This window comes from Pseudocercospora fijiensis (genome assembly GCF_000340215.1).
Source record: "Pseudocercospora fijiensis CIRAD86 unplaced genomic scaffold MYCFIscaffold_2, whole genome shotgun sequence".
Taxonomy (NCBI): Eukaryota; Fungi; Ascomycota; class Dothideomycetes; order Mycosphaerellales; family Mycosphaerellaceae; genus Pseudocercospora; species Pseudocercospora fijiensis.
In genome coordinates this window covers 2,200,519-2,215,886 of record NW_006921533.1, presented here as the reverse complement: position 1 = coordinate 2,215,886, position 15,368 = coordinate 2,200,519, and positions in this window count along the sequence as shown.

Genomic DNA, 15,368 nt, shown 5'->3' with positions numbered 1-15,368 from the left:
GCTAGTCTTATCCTTAGATATAAGACAGACCTTAATGCGTAGGTAACTAGCACCCTCGCTAGCTACGAGCTTAACTATATCTTATCTAAGACGAGTAGACTCCTTAGAAGGACAGTTTTTATAAGTACCGCTAACCTTAAAGAACTTAGTAGGCTTAGGGACAGAGATAAGCTCGTATACGTAATTAGGTCGAAGGGCGACAGCTAAGAGCTATAGGGTAGGGTACTAGCGGACGATTTAGTTGCTTATACTATAAGTTTAAAGAATATTACGGCCTTCCTACTTAGACTTAGGCATCGTACGTATATACTAAAGGTACATTTTAAACTCCTCCTATATTAGGTCGATAAGGAAAGGAAGATGTACTCTACGAGGCTCTTGTAACTAGCTAAAGACTTAAGGGAAGATAGTATTGCTAGTCTAGCGAAAGCGGTCGAAGGAAGTGCCTTAGCTAAGGATACTAGTAACGAACTTGCTCTAGCGATCCGTTAGCGTAAGGGCGCGAGTAATAGTACTAGTAGGGTTAAACGCGTAGAGTCCTAGAGATGTCGGGGCGGCAACAGGGCGTTTAGGAAACTAGTTAGCATAGGCCTAATTAGCCTTAAGGGCAGCGAAGGCGTCTTAATTAGGAACCTCGCGACTAATCTTTAATAGGCGACCGACGAGGACACTCGCCTTAGCACTAGTATAGAGACTACAGACCTTAGCGGCCTTCTTAATATAGTTAGCATATATAGAGAACGGCTCTTCTCCTAGCTTGCTAAGGTCGTCGAGCTATTAATAGATAGATAGGGTAGCAGGAGCTTTGCCTATATCGGCTTTAGGAACTATATCGATCTTAGTAATAAGGTACGCAATAGAGTCGCCCTTGTAAGAACTATAGATATTCTTAATTAATAGGATCGGCGAGAGCCCTCTATCTCTACGCTCGCTAAAGGAGCCTTCGGAGGAGATATCTTCTAGTAGTATATCTAGCATATTAATATCCGAGTTACTATAGTTAGTACTATAGTTAGTCCTAGAAGGGGCGCTATACTTCTTAGTAGCCTTACGGAGGGCCTAGCGAGTATGTAATGCCTTCTTACGCGCTGCTTCGGCCTTAGCGCGCTCGTCCTTAACTTCCTAAGGGACTTTATAGTTACGGGTCGAGCGACGGTCTTAAGCCTATATCTCCGTAGCGAGCGCGAGACTAGTAGCCGTATCGGCCTCTATTTCTAGGCGAAGAGCCTTATATTTAAGGACATTAACGATAGGAGCCTCTTAACCTTTAACAATAAAACTTACACTATTAATATAATAGCCCTTCTCTTTTAGTAGATCCTTAGTTATCTATATATTAAGATCGATCTAGATAATTGTATCGTAGTGCCGCTTCTAGTAGGATGTCGTAAAGTCGTTAAGCGTAAAGGACAAGTTAAGTAACTACTTGCCTACCTTCTTACTAGCGGTAGATATACGATAGATTATAGTACGGGAAAGGTACTCGGCGCCTTAACGACGGACCTTGTACTTGTTAACGAACGAAGAGACCTACTTTATACGCTCTTATCTACTATAGGCGAAGTTAATAAGGCTCTTAGGAAGACTGCTTAGTCCTCCTTAATATTCGAAGGCCTAGTCGAGGGTCTTAAAGCGTAAGCGAATCTAGGTACCGGCTATCTCGAGGCTATAGACGATAGGAAAGGCTTATTCGATATCTATATCGTTAAGGACCTCGCGCTTAAAGATACGCTTACCGATAGACTAACGCAAGTTGTTTATACCGTACGTAACTAAGATAGTAGCCTTCTTAATATTCCTATCGATAACGCGTAGTAGGGTGCGAGCGTTCTAGATCTTCTCTTAAGGATCTTTAAGGGCGGTAACGATCTAGAAGTAGTGCTCGAGGCTAGTTGCAGTAGCTAAGGCGCTATCGGATAGGGCTTCGATCGGGACTAGTACGCCTAGGTAACTAGGTTTAGGGCTAGTAGGTTGCTACTACTACTAGCACCTAGCGGATTTAGGGCGCTAGAAGACATCTTAGTCGACTAGAGCGGAAAGGAGTTAGTAACGAGTTTGCAAAAACGTTCGTAGCTTGTTAATAATAATTAAAGGGTTTAGATAGAAGAAGGGGGAGGGGGTAGGCGGTAGTAAGTTAGTTAGCGTTTAAGTAGAAGAAAGAGCTTAGAAAGCTCGCCTTAAATAGGGTGCAAAGGTAGCGTAGTCCGTATGTTCCGGTAAAGCAAACAGATAACGACTATATATAGACCCTAAAAAAGTAAAGCTATATACGAGACTCCTTTGTTAGTAGGGTAGGCTAAAGTTTAATAATCGATCTAGCTAATCGCTAGTAGCGACTACGCGCCTTTGTTAATCTCTAGCTTTCGTAGATTCCCGCGCACTCGAAATGTAACTAGTTAGTTCGAGTACCTAGTAGTAATCTATAGTAGTAAGGCTAGCGGGACTAATAACACCCCCGGGGTAGTATTAGCTTTTCTCTAGAGATACTCGGCAACTAGGAGCAAATCGCCTAGGCCTAGCGTAGCTTATATTAGCCTATAGTACTATCGTTATAGATGCAGTATTACCTTTTACAGCAGCAGGTATATAAACATAGCCTATGCGTTCTTCTTTCTTCTAGATACTAAGCTTAGCGGCCTAAGGTCCCTATCCTTAGAGGCTATAGGCCTAGGTTGCTACGTCTATCTAAGAGCTAGGAAGGGAGAGGGATCCTCCCTTTCTTAGTATTCTACGTAACTAGTACTAATTATAGTAGGAACATCCTCTAGTAGAGTACCTTGTTATCGTTGCTACTTAAGGGTAGTTACTAGAGTCTAGGAACCTAGAGGGAAGTAGTCCTAGAAGGGTAGAGGGTTAGGTTCGGCTATTTTCCTAATGCTACCCCCGGGGTATTATTAGGAAAACACGCCTCGTACAGTTCTATCTAAGGAAATAAGAGCGAAGGAATAAAGTTATAGTAACATCAATCGAAAGTAAAGGTAAAGCAAAGGACAACAACAAGATAAACTAAAAGCAATAAACGAGAGCATAAATATTAGTAGGAACGGATAGTAGGTAAGGACTAAAGGTATAGGGCGGCACTATATTAACAGCGCGGAGAACGATTAATAAGAGTAAGGAAGCAACGTAGTAGAGGTAGATAGAGGCAAGGAAGAGTAAGTAATTATTTAGTCTTAGGGTCGTTTAGCTATAATTCTAGGCGGTCTTTATCGCTAGACTAGTTAGGTTCCTTAGAGTTAGAGTTAGATAGCTAGAAGTCTAGTTTACTATTAGAATCGGAATTAATATCGGAAACGCTCTATATATAGTTAATCCGTATATAACCCTCCCTTTGTTTTTAAGTTATTCCTAATAGCTTACTAAGACGAATCTAGGGATAGGTATAGTTGTTAGGTAGAATAGGATCTATAATAGCGGTAGGATCCTCCTCCCGATAGGTATCTAAGGACGGTAGAGAGTCTGTAGAGGCAGTAACTTCCTTCTCGGTCGGCGGAGGGCGGGTAGGTTCGCGTAACTTAACGATCTTCTTTAGATTAGCCCGAGGGTAAGAGTGCTTCAAGGTAGCACTATCTAGCTCCTAAAGAAGGTATACGGAACCTGAGTAAAGGACCTCCTTTACTCTATAAGGACCCTTCTACTTAAAGGCTAGCTTATAGGAGTAACTATACTCTAGTTCGGACCGGTATAGAAGGACTATATCGCTAACCTTTAGAGGCTCCCAATTAATAGTATTATAGTTATTAAAATACTGCTTAGCCTCTTCCCGAAGCCGACGTTGTCGAGCAAGACCCTCTTAAGAAGTCGTAGTTATATCCTTAAGAGCCTTAGCCCGTAAGGTAAGAAGGTCTGCCCTAGTACGAACAGACCCCTAATCGTAAACGCCGTACGTACGATAGGACAATTTAATAGGAAGAACGGCGTCCCTCCTAATTATAAGTTCCGCTAGTATAAGTCTAGTCGTGTCGACAATAGTAGTTTAGTCTACCTAGAAAAGGGCTAGGACGCGGGTAGAAATAGGAACTAATCTGTCGCTACTATTAGTTATCTTAGACAAGGTATTAATTAACAACCGATAGCCGCGCTTAATAATAGCATTCGACTAGGGATAGTATAGGGAGATGCGAACGTTCTTAGCCCCGTACGAAATAAGTAGCGCTTAAACCTCCTTAGCTATATTGTTCGTAGCGTTGTCTAAGATAACCTCGTAAGGTATTCCCTAGCGGCAAAACAGATCCTTAAACAGGAAGGTAGCTATATTACGGGCATTAATAGCACCGCAACCTTTATAGAAATAATAGGCCTCCGGCTATCGAGAAAGACCCTCTCGAATAACATATAGGCTATTATTGCGGCTAAGATAGACCCTATCGCTATACTACCGCTCCCTAACTAACTAGGTAGTAGGGATACGCAGTTCTCCTAGACGCCGGTAGCTGTTCCTAAAGTTGTACTTAGGATAGCTCTTATAGTAGCGGGAGACATTAGCCTATACGCCGTCCTACTAGTAGCGTCGACGAAGGATATCGAAGGTGCCCTCCGCCGCCCGGTAGCCGAGCTTATCGTAAACGGAGCGAAGGATTTCTTATTAGGCTACTAGATCGTTAATAACACGCTAGAGAGGTACATTAACTATCGCTTATCGCTAAAGGATTCGATCTTTAACTAGGAATCGTCGAGAATAGCGAATAACCCGACGGTATTAACTCTTTAATAGACTAGGAGCTCTTTTCGTATAGGTAAGGAAGTAGGCGATATTATAGGAGTCGTCGGAGTAGACCCTATTAAGGATATTATCCCTACCTAGTTCGCCCGCCTTAGTATCGTCCTAGTCCTCGCCGTTAGTAGTAGGGTCTTCGTTAGGCTAGTTACTAGGTTAGTCGTCGGTAGCGGACCTAGTAATTACCGGCATAGCGTTAATATAGAAGGCAGTAAAGAAGGTGCGGTTAATAACCGCGTCGATATCCTCTTCTTCTATTATCTTAGCGATGTCTTCTTCTATAGCAGGCCTTCTAGAAAGGCTATCCGGTCTAGTATGCTTCTTACTAGGAATATAGAAGACGTCGAAATCAAATAAATAGATCTAGGCAACCTACCGAGCTATCGTAGAGTTAGGCAGGTCGGAGGCTATACGGTTAAGTTAATAGACTAGCGTCTAAGCGTCGACTTCTAGGCGAAAGAATACTCTAAAGAGCTAAGGTCGGAACTTCTTAAGAGCCTTATAGACACTAAGGCACTCTCGCTTACTAGTATCGTATCGGGCCTCGATAGGTTTCTATAGACTAGACTCGTACCGGATAGGGTAACGTAAGGAGGGCTCCTTACGATTATACTATATTAGTATCTCGCCGTAGCCTTCCCCGCTCGAGTCGATAGCAACAATTAGTAGACCTACGCCTTCCGAGTAGTTAATAGAGGTAAGCGTAGGCGCGCTAATAAGTGCCTTAGTAACCTTGTCCTTAGCGGCTTAGTAAACGGAGGTCTATTTAAACTCTGTATCCTTCTTAAGCAAGGCGTATAGAGGCTTGTATACTAACGTAAAGTTTTCGACCTAGATGCGGAAGTAGGAGACTACTCTAAGCTAGATCCGGACATCTTTCTAGTAGGTAGGGTCGGGCTAGGATACAATCTTTAGAACCCGTGTATTGTTAGGATAGCGGCCGTTCTTATTAGTTACAAACCCGACAATGTTTATTCGTTTGTATAGGAGCTAAAGCTTCTCCCTATATACTGTTAGGTTAGCTCGCTCTAGGTCGTAGAGGACACTATCGAGGTTCTAAATGTATTCGAGAAAGAACCTACGGATGCTAGGCTCTACTTCTTTATTGTCGTACCTAGTTTTAGGGCCCTTAATACCGATATCGTTAAGGAAAGGCATCGCTATATAGGAGATATAGGCCGCGAGGACTTGGTTTATAATACGAACGAACTAGGTAACGGAGTTAGTTGCCCCTTATAGAAGGGTAGTTTGTCTATATAGCCTAAGAGGTATCTCGAAACTAGTAAGGTCGCGGCTATTAGGATAGAGAGGGATCTAGTCGTAGCCCGAGAAAACATTAACTAGTAAGGCTATAATACAGTTAGTAAAAGCTTCCGAGAACCTATTAGTCTCCGGAGGGAGGTTAGTATCTCTAATCGTAACTGCGTTAAACTTTTGTATAGCGTTAATTAGACGGTACTTCTTTAGTTCCCTAGGAGCTGTCTTCTTCTAAACTAGGAAGTATAGGTTGCGATACGAGGCATAGGAAGGCTCTAAGATGCTAGCCTTTATACGCTACCGTATTATGTCCTTAACTATACCTCTTAGGCTTAGGTTTAGCTTAAACCCTAGGTAAGCCTAAGGCTTATACTCGATCGTTCGGATCCTCTATAGAAGGGCAACCTCCGGGTTAATCCTGCCTAGATACGTAAAGTTATATGCTAATACGGCTTCGCGGTTATATAGAAGCTTATATAGCAAATCTAGTTTAAGATCCGAAAGCTCGATACTAGGTTTAATATTCGCTAGTCTCTCCGGCGTTAGCCTCGATCCCCTAGGAATAGCGAAGAACTTTTTAGTAATATACCTCTAGTCGTATAGACTATCCCTAGGTGTTAATATCGCTTCGCGGTTAAGGCACTTTTGTCGCTAGTTAGGATTTCCGCTAGGATTAGACCTATCGGTTATATATACGCTGCCCTTTACGGGCTTAATCTTATTAGCTACCCTCTTATATAGGGTATATATACTAACTGCTCGTAATACCCGAGCCCTCTCTCTTTAACGTTAGGCCCGGAGATTGGCGTAATAGAACAGCGCGTAAACTTTATTAGAAGTCTCCTTAAGTCGGTAGGTATATAGCTAGTAATCCTAATTTATAATTCCGGCGAAAACGTTAGATTCCTAATAACACCCCCGGGGTAGCATTAGCTCGGCGCTCTAATTAGTTAGTTCGGATTTGGGCTCGGGTAGATCCGCTTCCGGCGGCGATGCCTACGATAGCATTATTACCGAGATTCGTATACTAGGTTGTCGTTACTAGGTTATTATGCTCGCTATCGCTTCGAGCATTCGCCTCCTTAGTATAGAGCCTAGAAACTTGCCTTAACGTACAGAGCGGCGCACCTCTAGATATAACCTATTTAAGCTATATTAATTTATAGCGCAGATTGCCGGTCTTATAACCGCGCTATAGCGTTTCCCGAAAAGCGCTTAGAAGTAGCAAGGATATCCTCGTAGGACTTGTACCTAGTATTTCCGATATAACTAGTAAATACGACTCGGTTACCCTTCTAGTTAGCGATAGTTCCTTCCTAGGAGCTATCGTCGTAGTTGCGCTAGATACCCCGGGTTATACGAGACTATAGACGACCTAGAATAATTAGCGTGTTCGGGTTAGCGGCAATCTAGAAGGTAAAGGAAAAGCATATGCCGAAAGCGTCTACTATAACATTATAGTAGGCACCTACTAGCGCAACCTCCCTATTTACTCTCTATATACTAAGGGAAATATCTCTGTTTATTAGTAGTCGGAGCTGTTTGGCCTAGCGCTTACTTATAATAAGTAACTCTAAACTATTATTAAGCATTGCTAGCAACTGCTAACTATAGCTTCCGATAGTAACTTAAATATAGATAGCGGGAACGACGGCAAAGGAACGGGTAACTGCGGAAAGGTCTATATTATTAGGGATAGAGTAAAGTTCCTTAGGTCGAGGAGGTCCTACTCGACCGATTTGTTAGCTAGTAAATCGGATAGCCTTAATAGAAACTAAAACCGAAGCAGGGTCGGCATTATTATTATTCCCTCGGCCTATCTCCTTAATCCCCTCTTCGTTAGCATTATCGATAGTCTCCTAGCTCTCGTAGGTTACTAATTCGCCTTCTGCTAACTCCTAGGCCTCTAAAAATTTAGGAAGGAACTATAGGGAAGAGACGTCGATATAGTCCTCTCGCCCCTATTTACGTCGGAGGGCTATAAGGTCTTTTATAAAGGTAGCATCGTTAGGAATCCGGCTCTAGAATAGGTTAGTAGGCAAACCGTATACTAGAAGCTCCCCTATAGACACGTTAGACTTGAGGTCTAGGAACTATAAAGCCTAGAAGAGAGTATTTGCCTTTATATCGTAAGAGTTAGTAGGCCCGGCACTATACTTCTTTATATACCTATTAAAGCGAAAGCTCTTTAGGTCGGCTAACTTTCGTTTGTAGGCCGGCGGGTTAGCTAGGCCTAGGGTACTACTAAGGTCGGTAGTATTATCCTCTATATCGATATCGGGAGTCTCTAGTACCTCCGGAGTAGCTATACTAGCTCGGGTTGTACGGTCTTTAGCTGTCTAGAGTGTCTTAGTCTTAGCGACTAATTCTCGCTATTTCTTAGCCTTATTAGCTGCCTGCTTCTTAAGTATCCTAGTAGGGGCTGCCGTACTAGGGCGGGTAGGGTTCTACGGGCTCTTACCCTTGCCCTAGGACTAGGTTTAGGACGACTAAGTTTAGGACCTTATAGTAGCGTAGATATCTATACTGTTCTTAGTAACCGCGTAAACATTAGTAACTGCGTCCGGGTCCTAAGACACAAAGTTGACTTTAATAGGCTTAGTAGTACCGTTACTGCTCCGCTCCTTAACCTGTTTTGCCCTAACCTTCTAAGTCTCTCGTTTAGCAATAGCGGCGAGGGTACTATTCCTAGTATCCTTAAACTCGATCTTACTACTATACTTCTTCTCTAGAAGACTCCTAAGTTGAGGCAGCTTCGGGGCTCTACGATCCTACTCGAAGTTAATCTTATCGCCGGTATCGGTATAGTAGAACCGACTATTTACTTATATAACGAGCTTCCTCTTAAGAAGCTCCTTCTAGATAGGGTAGTCTAATTAAACATGTTTGAAACCGCCGTATATCTAGCACTTGCTATCTAAGTCCGAATAGATCTTCCGCATAGCGTAGACGTTAACTAAAGGGGCCTTAGGGTAGTTAGGATCGGAGACCTAGTAGACTAGTAGTATATCCTTTAGTATACTAGTATTAAGGACCTCCCTAACTCGCTATAGTGCTTTCGTATTAAGGTTGAGCTAGGCTAGGGATTTAGCTAAGTCCGCAACGTCCTAAGAATGCTTAGTAATAGTAGGAGTTATAGTACTAGGACTACTTTACGATTTAGGAAGAAACTTAGGCCCTCTAGTTCCTAAGGTATCGTTCCTTACCTAGGCTAGGTTATTCCGGTCCTCGCCGTAAATAAACTTCTTTACGTTAGCGGAGCTATTAATATCGTCCTTAATAGCCTCTAGGACCTCTTTATACTTCCTAAAGGTCTCGGGATTAGCTTCGCTAAGCTTATAGCGACGGAAGACGCGCTTAGCCGTAGACTACGGCAACCCTTTAAGGAGCAGCCTCGTTCTCTAAGAATTCTCGAGGTCCTGCTAGTCGATACCGTCCGCTAACTTAATAAACTCGCGGACGTACTCCTTTAGGTCGTTATCTTCGGTACGCCTCTCTATATAGAGGTTCTTAAGCTACGTACGACTGCCTTTAATATAACGGCTATCGCGATCCCGATACTCCCTTATAAAGGCCTGCTTAAAGACCTCCTAGTCGGTATTAGACTTGTCGTCCTTTTCTAGGTAGCTAACTAGGGTTCTAAGGGTTCGGTAAAGCTTAGTAATAGTAGTCCTCGTAAGGGACCGGACCTTGCACTAGTCCGACTCCTCTTCGAGTCCGTACTCGGCTAAGTTGTCCTTAAAGCGTTCTACGTACGCCGTAGCGTTCTACCCTTCGAATAAAGGGTTCCTACTGCTTCCTAGCTCTAGCGGGCGACGCCTATTCTAACGGAGAAGGTTAGTTTGCCCTTAAATCATCTTTATAACGACATTGTAGAGAGCCTCGGGCGTAGAAGGCTCGATAGCCCCTAGTTCGATAGCGCTTATAACAACTAGTCGTCGCCTGATTTCTTCGTTAATAGGGTCCGGTAGGTTATTAGATTCCGAAGATTCCGCTAATTCGTAATACTCGCTTTCGCTAGAGCTTGTTCGATTATTATAAAGTAGTTAAAATAAAATGCTATAGGAAAGTGTTTTTAGTATATATTGTAGGTTTGGTTTGTTTCGATGTTGCTATACGAGAAAATGGTATGCTAGGCTGTTTTCTTCTAATGTTACCCCTAGGGTAGTGTTAGAGTTTAGCCTCCTAGGGGTCGCCTAGACACCCCTAGGAGCTTTAATTTAGTAAATTTAGATAAAAGCCGCTCGGAGGAAGGAACTGCAATCTCTATTTATACCTAGATCCTAGAAACTAGCCACTTTACTAACTATCGTTATCTCCTTTGGCTAGGCGGAGGGGCGGGGACCTTCTTTTTCTAGTAGAAGGCTAAGCACTATCCGAACGAGGCAGCGAATCCCGAAATAATCTACCTAGTTAATAGGGGAACTATCTAGGCATCCGACCTATAATCTAGAAATTGCTATCGTATAGATAGTCTTAGCAAACTAAGCAAGGCCGATAGGTAATTAATCTATCTCCTCCTTAGGCGGGGCTTATCTCGAGTAAGCGGTACTAAATAGGTCTTCGACCCGGAGCCGAGTCCTTAGAAGCTAGCTATAGCTATAGACTAGGCCCTAAGCTGTAACAGTCCTAAGGGTTTGCAGCTTTTCGGGGTTAAAGCGATACCCTCGTTAAGAGGTTTCTCTACTTGTCGTAATAGCCCCTTAAGATACTTCGGTATCGTCCGTATCGTAGGCTCTTATCGTGCCCTCGCTTTAGTTATAGCTATTCGTGCCTAGAGACTACCTTTAACATACCCGAACCTGTTAGATATAAAGAGATAGCCCTACCTTCGGCTCTAATAAAGGACGGAAACTAATACTACTACTACTACTTATAGCAATAGTATAGGCTACCGAGGGTAATATAACCTATAGCAATATAGGCAGCTATATTTAGCAAGATAGGATAACGAGACTGTCGCTTAGGCTAATAACTAGAGCCCTGCAATATAGGCATTGTAGAAGTGTAATATAAATAATATACTATACGAGGTTAATGCCCTATCTACAATGTAGAAGGAGGCCTCTTATATAGGCTCAAAACTTAGCCTAGGTATATAGGGCCGGTTACTAGCTAATAACAAACAGGATAGGCGCACTAGCAGGGCTATTGCTATATCGAATTCGACTATTAGCTAGGTTTTCCTCTAGATACTTACGCAATATAGCAAGCTCTCGTTTACTAAGGTTATAGAGGGGACTAAAAGGGACCTCTTTGCCCTCTATAATATTAATCTTATAATCCGTCTCTTTAAATATAGGCAACGTCGATGCTAGGTAGTATTTAAACACATCGATATAGGTCTCTCGGATAGGCTCTAGTATACGAGCAAGCTAATTAGGATTACTAGGGGGTATAGGTTCATCGTTATTACTACCGAGTAGATCGGTAGTCGGATTAGCTAAGGCGGAGGCTAGTATTAGGTTGCTAATAAATAGGACCCTAATATTATTAGGATACTCGCTAATATCGATGTGTTTAATGTCCTCTCTCCTAGCGATTCTAAATCGCTATTATTAACTGCCTAAGTCTATAACTATAGTATAGTGCTTAAGAATAGGGTTGCTAATAATAATAGTAGCTCCCCTATATAGGTTATCTATATCTACTACGTAGGCAGTAAAGTCTAGTAGGCGTTTATACTAGGCACACGGTTATAGTACGAAGGTATCGTAACGGTTGTACGGTACAAAAGTTAATACATTCTCTAAGGTGCCGCGAGGCAAGCTATCTATATAATAGTCCTACTATTAGTAGCAATAGCGACCGCAGCGGTCGATAGTAACCGCTGCCTGCTATCGTATATACAATGGTGTTATATCGTAATAGCCTCCCCCCCTATAAAAAAGGTCGGCACTGTCTATAGTGTCCTAAAACAAAGGTCCTTAGTAGGCCGTACCGTAGGAAGGTTTAAGGCAAAAGAGCGTAATAGCGTCGCACAAAGGCTAAGCCTAAACAGTATACTAGAACGGTAATGCTAGGTACAGAATCGTATCTCTCTAGTAATAACTACGTCGGTTTTATACTTGCTTATTACGACGGTTACGAAGGGCGTCGCGTAAGCTAGTCGGTATAGTCTAAACCGCCTTTAGCTACGGCTAAGGCGCGACGGTCTTTATAGTCTTGTTATCGGATAGCGAGGTATTGACTGCGTCCGCTATAGTAGTAGCGCGGTCTAACTAATCGATAGGGATATTAGGGAAGTCGGCACCTAGCAATAGCAGCGTATCGGCGTCGCGTATAGCACCGTATAGCTTAAAGTAGTCGGCTATCTATATATTAAGCTTCGCGATCTTATCCTTAGTAGCATTGCCTTATACGCCGCCGAGTAGCTTAAAAGCGTCCTCGTAGATTAGGTATAGTATAGGGATTGCCTATTACGGCGCGACGCGCAAGAAATCGTAGTAAAGATAGGTTAGCGATAGCGTAAGCGACTCCTTTAAGACCGTAGCGGAAAGACGACACTACTAGGCTATCTAGCGCTTAGTTGCTTCGCGGATCTGTGCCTTAGCTAGCATCTATTGCAGCTAGTATACCTCGGTTGCTGCTAACTCAGATTGGCGCATATAGTAGAGAGCTTATAAGTTAAGCGTACGTATACTAATTGCCGTCGCATTGTATTAGTATTGTCCGTAGGCGCCTATAGTGTTTTTCTATAGGGCGGGTAAAGGTAGTAAGCGTATCGGAAGCGCTAGGAGCTTGTGCTATAGCTACGTAACCGTATTATTAGGCGGTAGTAGCTAAGCCGTAGCTAGAGCCTTCGTAGGCGTAGAGAATAGGTTAGACGGTAGCGGCATCTTCGACGATAGGCGAGGCGCTAAGAACGGGCTAGCGGTTAGCTTCTAGCGAGTGTTTAACTTAGTCGATAGTAATACGCGCGAGGAGTTTAGCTAGACCGCCTTAGTTAGCGGGGCAACGGCCGGAGGTTGCGGCTTAGCCCGAGTCGCGAGCTTAGGAGGGAAGATTTTGCTAAAGAGGTGCGCGTTAGTAAGGTCGGTCTTGTCTAGCGAGTAGTCGGGTAACAGTACTAGGAATACGCCTATAGGATCCTAAGTATAGTCGATATTGTACTACTAGTAATTCTTATTCGTTACTATCTTATTATACTTGAAAATAGTATTGCCCTATATAATACGCTCCTAGACGCCTAAAGGATCGAAGACTAGATCGGTAGAGACCGTCTTTAGCAAATTGTAGAACTATAGCGTTAGCGCGGGCTCTAATCTATTAGGGATAGCGCCGTCCTTAAGTATCTAGATATAGGCGATAAAGGTAGATAAGGCGTATACCGGATCGATCTAAGTTAGCTAGTAGACTAGGCTAAAGTCTACCGGGTATTAACGGTTAAGGAGTAGTAGAGGCATGCCTTTGCCCTTATTAGCGGTATAGGTACCGTTCTAGTAGCGACCGCTACCTATAAGCTAAGCGTACTATTCCGTACGCGACGCATTAGTAGCCTTCGTGTCCGCAAGCGCCTTATTAGTATAGAGGGCGGATATATAGCCCTTACCGCGAAGCGTATAGGCGTTACGGACCGTAACATACCGCTAGGTATAAGCGACGACGTCCTAGGTAATAGCTAGGCGACCTAGGTTGCGACGGTATAGGTAGGGTAGGCTACTAGAATTAAGGGACGACTCGTACTACTTATAGAGCTATATAGCCGACTAGGCACTAAGTTCTATACCGATTAGTAGCAGCTAAACTGTATAATCCTTAAGCTAGGAGTCTAGTAGAGGTAGGCGCACTATCGAGAGTCGTCCGGTAGCTACTATCTATAAGAATTAGACTTCGCTATAAGTAGTTAGGTCGATCTTATAATACTTCGTCGCTCCGACGTGTTCGCTAATAGGTCGCTTGCCTGTCTTTAGGTATTCCTTACCGTAGTTACGGTAGGATACGTCCTTACCGTTCTCGCTACGCTTATATAGGACCGGGTAACCGCCTACTATAATGCTATCGCGATATTCTTTTAGGACGAAGCGGTAGAACTACTCTTATACGAAGTCGACCGTCTATAGGAAGTGTAAGATAGCGCGTACTACAAGACCGACGGCTCTATTGCGGATTAGAGACGGTGCTAGCTAGAATCGTAAGTCGCTAGTATAGGTGCTTAAGCCTAGGAAGTTCTCGCGTAAGCGGGTAATATTTGCTAGGAGTCGGTACTATAACTTCGCGTAGTAGAAAGTAATAGTTAGTAGAAAATTCGTATCGAGGTTAGCTAGGTTAGGAAGCTCCTTCAATTCGCCCGCCGTTATAAGCGCTACGTACTCGCTAAAGCGTATCGCGTAAATCTCCTGCTACGTATCGTAACCGTCCGAGTAGAGGTCGGTCCTAAAGATAGAGTATTTACGGGCGAGATCGTCGTTTACGATTTAGAAGGAGTACGGTTACGTAAAGAGTAGGTTTTTAAAATCGGTAACTAGCTTGCCTATATACTAATGCAATTCGCGTAGAATCTAGAAGCGCCGATCGCTAGCTATAAGGTATAGATAATGTAGGTAATACTAAAGCCTTACTAAATAGTGTTCGACTATTCGCTTATATAGGCGTAGGCGAAAAAGATTAGGTAGCCGACCGTTAGCGTCCTTAGCATACGCGTTGCGTACGAGCTTCGCGGCCTAGATAAAGCGTACGTCTCTATTCTTATTACGCTCTATAGGATTAGCGGCGATTAGCGTATCGACTTTCTTATTATAGTCCTCGTACTCTACGTACTACCGGATTGTAGCTTACTTAGGCGTCTCGTTAGCGCGAAGGAGACGCTTATTAATTAAAGTCTAGCGCGCGCGCTAGCCTCGAAGCCGCTACCGCTCGAACTTGAGTTCTTTAGGGAATAGGACCGGAGGTTCCTTAAAAACCGACTCGATCGGAGTAGCTAGGAGCTTAGAAGGAGCTAGTGCGGGCGCTTATAGCGAGCCGTTACTCGGCGCCTACGTTAGGGAGGCGAGTGCCTATAGTAGTAGTAAATTAGGAAGTATACGCGCTAGCGGAGATAGTAGTTCTAGTAAAGCCGGTCGATTTGCGGGTATTATTAACGGTAGTGCCGATTCTGAAGCCGAAGGCGTATTAAGAGGCTGCGCGCTAACGGGATCAATCGGGCCGCTTTCCGTACCGTTAGCCGGGCTACTAGACGCGTAGGTAGCGGCGTCTCGGTAAAGGGCAAAGAAGCCCGGTACGATATCCTATAGCTTCTCGGCCTCTAGGATCTCGACCTATAACGCTTTGCCCTTCTAAACAAACTCCTATTTACCTAAATAGTATAGCGGAGGGTCGTCGTTGTCGATAAAGTAGTCGGCTATAGCCTTATAGAGCGCTCGGCCCGTCTGTCGGCCCTCGCCTAGCAACGCCT